This window comes from Pomacea canaliculata, linkage group LG1 (assembly GCF_003073045.1).
Source record: "Pomacea canaliculata isolate SZHN2017 linkage group LG1, ASM307304v1, whole genome shotgun sequence".
NCBI lineage: Eukaryota > Metazoa > Mollusca > Gastropoda > Architaenioglossa > Ampullariidae > Pomacea > Pomacea canaliculata.
This window is the reverse complement of record NC_037590.1, coordinates 7,986,733-7,996,003: the sequence shown is the minus strand read 5'-3', so window position 1 is coordinate 7,996,003 and position 9,271 is coordinate 7,986,733. Positions and strand designations below refer to the sequence as shown.

General features: G+C 47.4%; 1 pseudogene; it reads right to left on the bottom strand.

Moving 5' to 3' along the window:
- Positions 1-4,032: 4,032 nt before the first annotated feature.
- The window catches only part of LOC112553722, a 40,963-nt pseudogene continuing 35,724 nt past the window's right edge, over positions 4,033-9,271 (bottom strand).

Sequence of the window (9,271 nt, the reverse complement as noted above, 5' to 3'; positions counted from 1 at the left end):
AATGACATACTTCATTGTATCGCAAGCTCTTCACTTTCTGAACTCCTTAAGCATGTATGGTCTTTGATACATTTTGTGACTGTTGAATTCATTTTATCATATTCATATGATCCTCTACTAGATAAATAGGAAACAGTTTAAGTCGTAAAGCATTCCTCTGTACGGTATGTTACATAAACATATACATGGCAGGAAAGACTTGACCGTATGTTTGAGACAACAATAAAAATCATACTTGTGAATTTACAGATATATGAAATGCATATCTAAGGCACCATAACAAAACAGAGGCACTCGTTGATAAATCACGACCATTCATGACTAAATGGAAGGCATGATGGCAGTACATACACTGTACAGACTTGGGTGCCGGGTAGAACATATCAACAAGATCAGCAGAGGTATGACACTCACGCCGTGCTGCTGTCTTTGTTGCTGTCTTTCACTGGAATTGTGATGTCATAGACTGGGTTACTGAGCCCTTCACTTGTGGCCGAGTCGTACCCCGGGTTAGCGATGCCCAGCTTGATCTGTTCTCCACCCGGCCTCCTCAGTCTGTCGCGCACGTTGTTGACAAAGCGAACAGCTCCCCCTTTGAGGAACGATACCCCGCTCATTGTCCCTGGTCCCCCTCCTTCGGGGATAAGCCTGGAAACGTTTTTCTGGCCTTGCCGTCGACGATACAGCAACGCGATGGCAACCACAACGACAGCAACCACAAGAATGACGACCGGGGCAGCGATGGCTGCGGTGGTGGACGTGCTGGCCGTCAGTCCCTCCGCTTTGACCGTCTGCTTGTCTGGCGTGGCCGTTGACGGCTTGCGTGGTGTGGCAGTCGGTGGTGCTGGCGTTGAACCAGGCGGCGGCTGCGTGCTGGAGGGCCACACGCTCGTTGGAGGGGCATACACCCCTGGCAAATGCAAACACCATCAGTTAGATGGAAGTGCTTCTTGATAAAGAAATATTTTGCTGAAGAAATTTCTTCATTACGACAGTGTTCCACAGTCTGTCTATCCATGCTTTGTTCCTCGCAGCTTTCTCAGGGTTACTAAGTTAATTATATCAATCTCAACATTTCGAAATCCGACTGCTTTGAGGTAGGTATTCCTACACTAGTGATCTCTTTAATATTAATGCACCTTAAAGACAGAGAAAACATAACGAGAAAAGCTAAACACGCTTCTAAATACCTTTTCATCAGTTCTGACTTTGGTTCCTACTCACCTGTGCAGATAACTCCTGCGTCCTCGCTATGCCAGCAGTTGTGTTCCCCGAAGCCGCTGGAGGTACAGTCCTGTAACCGTGTCTCTGTGCCCTTACATTCTAAGTTGTCCATCCATATCTTGCCGGAACCCTGACCAAACCTGCAGCAAAATGGTGATTAGTTTTTTTTCTTTTCACATACAAGTTTAGTCATCTGCAATATATTCTCTGGACTTCACTGTCAAAGAACCATTGTTTTGAGTGGATAGAATGCACAGAAATATATATTCAATGCAGATGTGCTGTCGAATCATAAAACGAAAAGATTACAAAAGCCTGCCGCGGCTGAATGAGATTTTTATAAACATTCAAATGTTGTGAGAGGTTGCTGCAGTTAAATGTTGGTGTAGAAGCTGTTGGTGTTGGTCACCTAGCCATGCCTGCATCGCTTTGTAGGTAAATACATGAATAGCTAGGAATTTTCAATCCATCGTCTCTCGTCTCAGACACCTACCCGGCCTGCATGACTGCCTTCCCATCACCGTAACCGAGCTGCCTGCAGACGACGGTGGCGTCGACATCATCCCAACCGTCATCACAGACGGTACCCCACTGGTTGGGTCCCTGGAGAAAAACCTCCACACGCCCCGAACTGTTGGTACTGCCCCCCGCCAGACGCAGGCCAGTGATAGCTAGAAGAAACAGTTTACTCTTGCTTTTGACATTAATTTCGTGTTTTAACAGTTTTTCATGGAAAACAATCCTGAGCTGCAGAAAATAATACAGAAGGCCTCTGGTCTGTGCAACTTTGAAAGTAAGAAATCGAAACATTGTTTTACCTGGATAAATCAGAGCAAAGCTAGCAATGAGAGAATTATGCAGATTTTTCCAGGGGTGTCTGAACTGAACGCTCACCTTTTGCACGCATTTCTTCCATTTAGAACGAATTCTTTAACCGTTTATGTCAAGTACTCTCTTCTGTTTTCACTTCCTGTTTACTCTGAAGAAGCCGGTACCACACGCATGCATGTGTAAGCACTCTGACATAATACACATACACACTCACACTCACACTGACAGCCAATGAAAGTTGACTACAGGTAGAGCAAACATCGACATATGTACAGGTAGGTTTATGATTATATGATCTATCAGAGAACAGAGACAGCAGCACTGGAGTGTGAGTGGAAGGAAACACTGACCCAGCTTCTGGGAGTAGCACTGGACAGAGAAGGTGTAGTACTGGCGACAGAAATAATCGTAGTAGTGGCCAAAGCTGTCGTTGAAACCAGAGGTGTGGCACTCAGGTATGGAACTCTCGTTACCTTGGCAATCCACTTGGTACAACCAGGACTTCAAAGATGTCGAATACCTGCATGAAAACCGAAAGAGTCCCAGGTAATATGTCGTTACACGTCATTTGAGGGCGGGAATGTGTGAATAGAAAAGTCATGTATATAGGAAGCAGTCTCACATTTAACGTCTAATGTTTCACTGCAACATAGAGACAAGTTTTCATTCAGGATTTGTGAAAATAAAATGTAGCTTATTTTGTGAAGTGAGCTACCGAACGCCAAATTATTTAAGCCTTAGGAGGCATTGCACTCTGATGTACAGCGCACTCGGTGTCGGAGTCGAAGATTGTCGGTAAGAGCACGAACTTGTATTACTGGTTCTTTTTCCCAGTTAACTACGAAAACGAGGCTGATGTGTACAAAACTTCCGGTTTAGCCATGCCGAGACTAACAGCGGAGAACTTCGCAAGAGGCTAAGCGTGGGTCTCGGCAGACAGACAGCAGTCCACCCACACACACCTCCGTGGTAAGAGCTTTGCTCAGGCAAGCGATCCAATAGCTGACCTTAGCCACTCAGCAGCGGTTGGTATCTGAATTATCCGGAAATGTTATTGTTTCCAGCTAGTTAAATTGGACATGATGATAACAGAGTTAAAGAGAATAGATAACACAGATAGAGCTAAGAGAAAACAAGGAGAGAGACCTTAAACTCGAAATAGGCAAACCGTCCTGGTATCCCACACTCCTGCAGGCCACGGCTGCTGTCGGGTAGTTTCCTTGCCAGGTACATATGAGACCCCACTGGCCGCCATACTGCATTTCGACACGACCCCGTGTGGGGTCACTGTCTCCGGCTAGACGATAGCGGATACCATCTGCAAGATATATATATATACCAGAATTTTAAAAAAACCTAGTTTTTATTTTGTACACTGACTACGAACGATGAAATCGTCCATCTGTGCACATACTTATACAGGCACAGGTACAGTTGCCGCAATATTCCGACAGGGGGCGCTTTGTCAACATATTTGGTTAAGAAAGCAGCAGCTGAACATCCCGAACAATGTTAAATTGTCACTGTCATACTACATAGCTCCAGTTTATACAAGGAGACATTTTCAGAGCAACTACTATGTCGACAGACTCACTGGTGTCGTTGTAGCACAGGACGCCGGCGCGAGGGGCGTAGTAGTCGCACCAGGAGGTTGTGGAGGTCGTTGTGGACTGACAGTTGAACAGAGATTTCTCGTCACCGCGACACTTCACGTCCGACATCAGGATGGGCTGTGGTACAGAAACACTGTGTCTAGTGACATACAGAAACACTGACTCGCTAGGTTTGCTTTAAACGTTTGCACACGTCTCTCAACAGAACCAAACCTCCAAACCTATGCACAGCTTTTTAATTTCTTACAGCTAATCAGACCTAGCCATGGTAAGACAAAAGAGCTCCGTGGTACGCTGATGTTTGAAAGTGTTACCGAGGTAATGTCATGGATGTGCGCAGAGTAAGGGACTCCGCCGGCAAAGCTCAGCTCCTTGCAGACCACCGTGGCCTCGGTGACCCCAAAGCCTGCGGCACACACCGCGCCCCACACTCCCTCCACCTGCACGTCGACAAAGCCATGGCTTGGGTCCCCCTCGATGTCCTGCGTAATACGGACCTTCACGTCTGGTTACAGAAAAAGAACCGCAGAAACTCCATAAAGTGGGTCTTACGAACGCTAAACTGACTGTGAAGTCCAAGACCGGAAGTACGAGTAGTCAACAATAATGGATAGCGATCATCACTGCTGTAAGTAATAACTGACTGGGCTGCTCATAATTCTGTGAGCCAGCTCTGTTTCTTCTAGAAATACCTGTTGATGTTGTAAAATAAACAGCTGTCTTCCTGAAACACGTGACCTGAGACCAGACGCCTAGTTTCAAGATGGCGGTTACAATGGCGGAACTTACCGGATTCAATGATCGGCTCGTCGCTGCAGTACACGGAGGCGTAGGCTCCCGACTTGCAGGAGGTGGAGACATCGTGAGGACAGGACAGGAAGCTCTTCTCGCGCCCCTGTGCAGCGCACGTTGGTGATTCCGATCTGCGCGTGCACGCTGCCAAACACGCCTCCTGTGACGTAAGTGCCGTGTGCAAATCCGAAGGAGCGGCATGTGACCATGGCGTCACTTCCGTCGAAGCCAGTGTCGCAGATGAGGGTCCAGGCGTTCTGGCGATAGACCATGACAGCTCCCATGGAGGCATCCAACCCGAGGTTGAGTTTGACTGAGAGAGAAGACATGTTTGTGGAAGGGACCGTAACTCACGTTGACAAAGCTAAATAAAGAGCTAGACAACATTTAGTCAGGGTTAGCAAACAAAAGGTTATTTACACGAAAGTAAAAATGTTTCAGATAGCTTTCCCACGAGGAAAAGTTTTAAAGATCTGCAACTCGCCCAGTTATTGAATGTAGGGTTTGAATTAGAAGAAACATTACAGGAGCACGAAAAATAAACATCGACAAAAAAAAAAATAAAAAAAAAAAAAAAAACCAAAAAACAACAACAAAAAAACAAACAAACAAAAAAAAAAAAAAAAACAAAACAAAAAAAAACAAAACAAAACCAAAAAACCAACGTTAATCAAGTTATCTGCCTGGCAAATGGATTTGATTTCTTCTTAAGGGCCGAAGGAAAGTCAAAGCTCAATTCAGTTTCTTTTTTTATCAGAAAGCATGCATGAGAGTGATGTCAACTGACATATTGTGAGGTGCACAGCTGTGTACAGCAACTTACGCTTGTCGTTACAGACGACAGAAGCGTCGCTACTGTGACTTCTACAACCGTAGCTCCAGCGGCTATCAATGACATCATCGCGGAATCCGGAATGTGGACACTCGGCCAGCGACCTTTCTGACCCCTTGCATCTGATATTGCTCAGCCAGACGGGACCGGTTCCTTCGCCATAGTGAGCTCCGCCCACTGCGTACCCGTCCGTGTAGTTCAGGGTGCGGCACAGGACGCTGGCGTCCTCGTCGTCCCAGTAGTTGTCGCAGATGGTACCCCAGAGTCCGGCCACGGATATTTCCACTCGACCAGTTCCAGGAAGATCACCGTCCACGATGCGATATTGTATCCCTGCTCACAAACAGCAGTCAGTGCAAGTGCATGCAGTTCATGGCTATGCAAATCCATGAGTTGAGAGAGGGGACACATGGCTGACGAGCTGTGACCACACTTACCGGTGTCGTTGAAGCAGACAGCGCCGGCCAGGTCCGCCATGCTGCAGTTGCCCAGATGGAGCCGGTCGTTGAAGGGACAATCCCCGAGCGAGGCCTCACTCCCCGTGCAGTTGATGCCACTGATCCAGTAGGGACCCCGTCGGGCCAGTGACTGGTAGTTGTACTGCGAGTGATGGTACGCCATGCCGTCCAGATGACCACGTGACCTGCACAGCACGCGCGCGTCTGCGTCGTCCCAGAAGGTGTTGCAGATGCGTCCCGCCACACCCAGGTGTGTCACCACCACCTGCCCGCTAGTTTTGCTGGTGTTATCAAAGTTGAACCTGTAGCCTGCAAGAGGACGAAGCCAAAGGGATAAAGACACTGCTGGAGGGAGGTCCCTCATGAGTTGTGGGTCCAAAATAAAAAAAAACAACAACACGAATCATCTTCCAACATTATTATTAAGCAATTTATTCTTTCAAACATATTCTTAGAAAATTATTAATTTTATTATTATATAAATTTACGCTGATGTAAACCGAAACACATGGTCTCACAACTCACTCTCATCGGAGATGTCAGTGTCGTTGAAGCAGACGACAGACGCGTAGTTTCCCGACAGACAGCCTCCTGACTGGAGGCATTCCGATGCCTTTCTTTCTGTTCCTCGGCACTGCATGGTGTAGTTGGGGCTGGTTTGATACATCCCAATGTAGTAAGTGCTTGTTCCATAGGCTGAGCAGCAGACAGCCTTCCCATCAGTGTGGCCCAGGTCCTGGCAGACTCGCCTGTGTGAAAACAAAACCCACCCCAGCAAAACTGTACAGGGGGCGCGTTTCGAGAAAGATTTGGATACGATGTATCCCATTTCAAAGCCTCTAGACTAAAGAAACACCGATTAACTATAACGATGTTCAACCAGAGACTGTAGAAGGACGCAGAGCACAAAACTGTTTTGTTAGCACACCATCAGGTGGAGAACTCACCTGGCAGTGACATCATCGAATCCCGTATCGCATAAGTTGTACCAGGTGCCGTTATTGTAGAACTGAACCGGTCCCTGCCTAATGGACGGATTGTAAGAGCTTCCGATGCGCACTGTAGACAGCAAGAGAGAAGACAACTTGTTTTAATGTCGACACATTGGAGACACAATATTTAGCTTATTATTCAGGTCACATTCAGTTATATTATGCATCTTAATGTAGGAAATTAAAACAGGAAGACGAGAAGAGAGAGAGAGAGGAATAAATCCAAAGGCAGGACACACCGTCATCGAAGCAGATGACTTTGGCATCGTTGGAATGTCGGCAGTAGGAGGATGTGGCGGCTTTCCAGCCCTGGTGTGGGCAGTTCTCCAGCAGGTCCTCGTCCCCAGTGCACCAGAAGCTGGCCTGGTAGATGCTCGTGGGAGGGTCTGGGTATGAGCTGGAGTAGTCCACCCGTCCATCCCTGTAGCCCAGCGTCCTGCAGAAAACAGTTGCTTCGCGGGAGTCGAAGTAGAGACCACACACGGTGCCCCATACACCGTTCACCGCCACCTCCACCCGACCCTTGAACCCGGAATCGCTGCCACCCAGGCGGTAATAAATTCCTGAAAAATTATGGAACCAGTAAGATGGTAAGCTGGCAAAATATATACTAATATTATTTGATGGACTCTTATGCATAAAAATTTCATTTTTTGAAAGAATTAGTTTATTGAGCGTTGTTAACATTTCCGTTTACTGACGTGAACTTTTGTGAAGCCTTATGATTAGCCTGAATGTCAAAGGTCGCTGGACGTTTTGTGACAGTTAACAAGTGCACACTGGTGTCCCCCTACCTTCACTGTCTAGACATGTCACTCCAGCAGAATATCTACTATCACAGTGGGACACAGCGCCAAGGCTCTTGGGACAGTCCGCCAGTGACCTCTCCGTCCCCTGACAGTTGACGTCTGCCATCCAGATGGGTCCGTGGAGGGCGAAGAAGTTGTGAGCACGATGCTTGAAGGCCTGACCAGTCTGGAAGCCCAGCTCCCTGCAGTACACCCTGGCGTCGGTGTCGTCCCAGTTGTCGCTGCAGACGCGGCCCGTGATGTTCATGAAGTTGACTTGCACATCGCCAGAGTTGTTGGCGGGTCCACCATTCAGTCGGTACGAGTAGCCTGACATACAAAATCATAACATGACCTCTTACAGGTGTGCGTGTCACGTGACATGCAATTATAACGTGACCTCTTACAGCAGAAAAAGGTCAAAGTCGCGACTCCACGTTTGGCAACGGATGACCTGATTAAAATATGGTTCCAGCTTCTCGGAAATCTTTTATTTATTGTAAATACTTTTAACGGCTTGTTGTTGCCAGCTTAACGACTGTTAACATCACCTGTTGACCGCCACCTACCTGTCGGGGCAGGTCCGCGGTAGCAGGCCAGGCTGACTGTGTTCTTGGTGCAGAAGAAGGAATCGTCGGGGATGCTGTGGGTGCAGTTGGACAGCGCCGCCTCCGTCCCTGAGCACTGTACGTGGTCAGCAATGGGCAAGAGGCCGTAGCCAAACGGTTCGCAGCACAGATGGTAGCCGTTGTCGTAGCCGAGATCTCTACATGCCACAGCTGCAGCACGTCAGAAATTGTCAGGTCAAAGTTCAAGCCCCGCGTAGCGTTCTGCAGGCTAATGATGATGATGACTACGACGATGATAATTACTACGGCTAAGAGGATGCTCTGCTGCATGGGAAATTAATTTGAGGTGTAAAAAGTGAAACAAATTTTCTTGTCCAGACTTACCGGTATCGGTTGCAGTCCAGCCATGGTCACATATAGGCCCCCAACGGTTGTTGATGTTGATCTCGACCCTGCCATAGGACACCTGATCACCACCCGCAAGGCGAGCTGTCGGTGCAACCAGATATGAGGGTGTGTACTGTAGCATAGTCTACAAAGTTCACTGTCTAAACCGTCAATTAAGATTTCAATACCTTATAAGTTAAGGGCAAATTGCCTGAACCTTTACTAAGTGGTGAACACCATCTGAGCCTTCGCTGAATTTGATTGACGGTAAGAAAAATTAAACCTTTTCGTTTGGGACTGATATATCTTTTAATGTTATTTTTGAATCGCCGGAGTGTAACTATGAGAAGCCAGCTGGAGCTGCTATCGTACACAAACACTTACTGGTGTTGTAGCAAACGACGTTGGCGTCCTGACTGTAGTAACCTTTGTAGTTCCAGCGGCTGTAGCATTCAAACAGACTTCTCTCGTGGCCTCCACATGTGACATAGTTCATCCAGATCTGAAAAGAGCCAGGATGGACGGGCATGACAACAATTAACATCTCTATAACCGTCTCTCGCTGATTGCACACCTCTTGCCCGTCTCGTAATAGTTTCATTAGAACCGCCATGTGTGGCGCTCAGTTCGGTTCCTCAAATCCAGAGAAAGTCGCGAAGGGTCAAGGTACAAGAGCAAAGGAATCTTGTTAAATTCTGCAGGCGACTGTTTAAAAACTCATAACAGACCGTGCTACAGCATTTAACCAGCGAGAGAGAGAGAGGAAGGAGAGAGAGATAGAGTAC